Genomic DNA, 4,845 nt, shown 5'->3' on the forward strand with positions numbered 1-4,845 from the left:
ACTTACAACTGGCTGCTACCATAACAGATGCAATGGTAGTCGTAAGAAGCACAAAAACCACGAAGAATTTCATAAAATGCATGATTTTCTATTTGATGCTTTTATGACAATTTTGCTTTTCCCTGCAGATGAGAAATTACGTGTTGTTAAACATGAATTTATAGTGTAACAATTTTTATTCAATTTAAGAAAGCAATAAAATCAATTGTCTATCAAATTAATTATATCCGACAATTTAGCATTGTGTTACTATTTCTTATGAAGTCAAAGTAATTTGTTAATTCTTATTCATGGTAAGGATTGTTTTTCGTTCGATTTAATGTGCTGGTATAATAATAAATCAGTAAATCAATTTAATGTTATATTTTTATTTTTTTGCCTGATTTACTCTCCTAAAATCGTGTGTGTTAAACAGTTATTCTAAGTGCATTGACTGTAACCATTTTGTAGTTTTTACGTTACATTATGCCAACAATATATGCATTGGTTATATAATTTTCAGATTATTGTTAAAAAATAAAGACAAAATTACGTAAATATCAAATGTCACAACTTCATTTTCTGTTAATTGTTTTTGACAAACATATTTCTAAATCTTGCATGGTTAATTCTTATGATTTCATTTTATTGCAAATTTGATCTAAAATTGTTATTATATCTTTTTTTTTTGACAAAATTGTAAAAATGGTCACTATGGGTATGTCAAAAATTGCTACTTTGGGCCAAACAAATTTGAAGTAGCACCAATGGTCCAAAAGTTTACATTTTATTGCGAGTTTAGTCCATTAAGGGTTAGTTTTTTATAAAATGATGATTTTCGCTTCGTATTTTTCTTTATTGTGTTTTTTTTTTTTTATTACAAAACCAATAAAAGAAAAGAGAAAAGCGAATACTCTCTCTCTCTCTCCTCAGTTAAGAAAAGAGTTAAGAGAATGTTGTCTCTCTCACTTACGAAACGAGAAAAGAGAATACTCTCTCTCTCTCTCTCTCTCACTCAGTTAACAGAAAGTCACAACCCAAACTCCCTCCTCCAACCCTCACTCCCGCTGAAAAGCCTGAACGCCACCGCCGGAAAAGATGAACACCAATAAGAGATGATGAATAACACCACCACCACCAATCAATTATCTTCACTAGAATACTCACATAAGGTGAGTCCATACCCCTATGTTTTTACCATTTTTAAATGTTCTAGTAGGAGAATACAAGTAGAACACAATGTAATTGTGTTAACACTCACATGCGATTACAAACCAAATATCAAGAAATTAATGTTTTTATAAACTTATTAAATTATTTTAAATTGCTTTCAAACTCTTAAATATATATATATATATATATATATATATATATATATATATATATATATATATATATATATATATATATATATATATATATAATTCAGATTTAATAGACTTAGGACTATTGCTTTTACCTTGACTCATGTTCCTGGTTTTGGTTATGGACTTTGGGTAGGATCACCGGTCTGACTGTTAGTTAAACCTTAATTATACATGCCAAATATATATAAGTATTAAACTTATTTCAATAACATTGTCAATCATTTCAGTACAAACATAACATTTGGAAACTATAATAGGTATAGTTTTGAGATTCATTCACACTATTATTCAGTTCAATAATACACTACATGAATCAATACATATGTAACACCGAAATTTTCAAAATAAAATTTTCATTTGAAATAGTTTATCTCTTTAACACTTTTCATAAAAATCTCCTTTTTGTTTTCATTACAATACATGACTCTTTTGTTCAATCACTTAATAAACTAGGATCCTCAAAACAAACTTTTCCTCTGGTGTGTACAATCGAGCCGGTGCCGTCCCGTGATCCTGAGAAAACCTGAAACACATAACACGAAACATTGTAAGCACAAAGCTTAGTGAGTTCCCCAAAATACCACACATATCACATACTAGCCACTCGAGGCTATAACTCTGCGGGCCCTTGGGCCCTAACTCTGTGGACCCTCTAGTCCTAGCTCTGTGAACCTCCCGGTTCTAACTCTGTTATACACACGGCATAAAATCACATAGAAATAATGTAGTGCAACACATCACATAGATAGCATACAATAACTCTGTCACATAACTCTAATTACCTACTCAAGGTAAAGTATAGTGAAATGACTCACCTCAGATATCTCGGTAAATCTCTGACTCGGTAGAAATATGGCCTAGCCTCCGCCTGATCACATAAAGTAAATACTCTCATAAATATAACTCTCGAGACTAGACTCAACTCTCTCTTGGCATCCTCAGAAGGGTAAAAGACCGTTTTACCCCTCTATTGATACAAAGACCCCATTGTTGACCAAACCCTAAAAGTCAACAAAGTCAACGATCAAGCTTTGACCCGACTCGTCGAGTGCACTTGGGCGACTCGACGAGTCTACACTATCTCTCTAGTCTCGCTTGGCACGTCGAGTCTTTCCCCTTGCTCGACGAGCTACACCTGGCATGAATCGCGGGGCCACCCGGACTCAACTTGCCGAGTCTCAAGATCAACTTGGCGAGTTCCACTGAGTCATTTCCCCCAAATCGGCAAGTTAGTCACTGAGTTACTTATGGGAAACCCTAGCCCTACTCGCCAAGTCTGCCCTTGGACTCGGCGAGTTCATGCCATGCATAAACTCAATTGGCCTCCTGAGGTCAGATCTGTTCCTTTGATCCATAGATCTGACCTTCCCAAGCCTGATAATCACGTAAAGCTCGGATCTTGACACTCATGTGACGTCTAGGATGTTTCACTAGGTGATTTAGCCCCAAAAACAACACCCTAACTCATTACCTCCATAGCTCAACATAAAGCAAGCTGGAATAGGCTCTTTAGACCACTATGGGTCCAGATCTGAAGTCTCAATATGAATAGGGGCCATATTCTCACAATTCAGTCCAATAAAGGACATAAAAACTCTATATATATGGATTCCTTCAACAAGACAGATAAAGGGGAGATATAATACCTCAAAGATGAAGTCTTTTGCTCAAAATCCCTAGATGCACAACCTCCTTGGTCTCCTTTAAGCTAGAATCACCTCCTATTTGCAAGAATCAACCAAAAAGATCAAGAAATGGCTCCTTTCCTCTCACAAATGCTCTAGCTCTTTTAGGGTTTCTCTTTGGGGTTTGGTAGCTGCAAATGACGGCCCTAAGGGCCTTTAAATAGGTCCTAAACCCGAGAAATTAGGGTTTCATTAAACAGCGCAGACTCACCGAGTCCAATCATGAACTCGCCGAGTCCGGTCATTAATCCGGATGAGAAATCGTGACCCTACTCGGCGAGTCTACACACCAACTCGCCGAGTCCCTCCACAAACTCCAAAATAATGAATAAAATAATATACCTGGGTATCCGGATGTTACAACATAAGCACAAATTACTTTTCATTACAAGTACATTATTCATTTACTAGAACAAGAAAACATATACACAATATATGTGAACGAGTTATTACTTGAATGTGAGATACTACTTCATGGTACTAAGTAAGGTTCTTGCTAAGTCATGTTTTGTAACCAGAGCCTCCTAGAGGGAGAGGATGAATTTGTGTATATATCTATATGGGACTGACAATCCCGCACCTTGGTTGTTAGCTACAGTTGGGACCGCCAGGTCTACGGGTGACAAATGTCATAACTTTTTGACGCCCAAAGAACGTCGTGTAGAATACTAGTCAATTTAGCATCGTTATAATCTCAATCACATTAAGCATTAACTAAACAATTCGGTTTACAAAATGTTAAGTTATAATAACAAACGTGAAGATCGATTAGATCTTTGTAACAGGTATTGCGATGAACACAAAACAATAAATAAGACAAGAGTGGATCAAAATATGTCGAATGATTAGATCAAACAATCCTCAGCAGAGCTCGACTAAGAACTTCCGCTGTAGAGGATTTAGGGTTACAAGAACGATAATAATAAACTTCTGAATAATGCTCTGATCGTTCTATTCTATCGTTAACCTAAGATGCATGCAAGCACCTACATTTATATTCAACCCTACTAAACTCACGGATGGACAGGCCCATACCGGAGATACAAAAATGGACTAGCTAACGAGCCCAATAGACGCAACATATTATACAAAACACGACCCAAAAATCTCCCACTTTGAGTCAAATTGGAGCGAGACTACTTCTTCTTCGGGCCAGCAGCGGGAGCCTTCTTTACAGTATCAAACAGACGTGTGATAAGAGCGAGAATAGTCTGTCTGAACCAAATGTGCCATTGAATCATGTCATCTAAGTACTTGACATCATCCGCTGTGTTTTGCTTGCATCTGTGGATGATCCCCAAAATGTGCTCTAAACAAGCAGTGGTGTAGAGGTGTTTGTCAGCCAAGGCAAAAAGACATTTCTGTCCTTCGTTCCTGGTGAACATGACCAAATTCCTTCTCGAGTCAATTTTACCCATCTGCATTTGGTTGAGATCACTGGCAGCGCCAACAGGAGATATTGTTGGTTTCTTCTTAAATACGCTTGCAATCACCTTATCCATCAGTGCAACTTCCATGATGTAGCACACTAGCATCCTCTTGAAATGGTCGATGATCGGACCGTATTCAGCTTCGTTGGTGAGAAGGATGTTGTGCAAGATAATCCAATCATGGGGATTAAGGTTGGGAAGATCTGCAAGAGAAATAGCATGTTCGGTTTTGGCAGATCCCCGAAGTACCTTGAACCGAATGTTGATGAAGTTCCCTTCACTATACGACTTCAAGACCCGAATGTTGACAATTTTCTGAGCGCTCCAAGTCTGATACTGAGGTTGAGCAGCCTACAGATACAAATTGATTAAGTCCCGATCAAC

This window comes from Lactuca serriola, chromosome 2 (assembly GCF_051521515.1).
Source record: "Lactuca serriola cultivar US96UC23 chromosome 2, Lser_US96UC23_V15, whole genome shotgun sequence".
Classification (NCBI taxonomy): domain Eukaryota; kingdom Viridiplantae; phylum Streptophyta; class Magnoliopsida; order Asterales; family Asteraceae; genus Lactuca; species Lactuca serriola.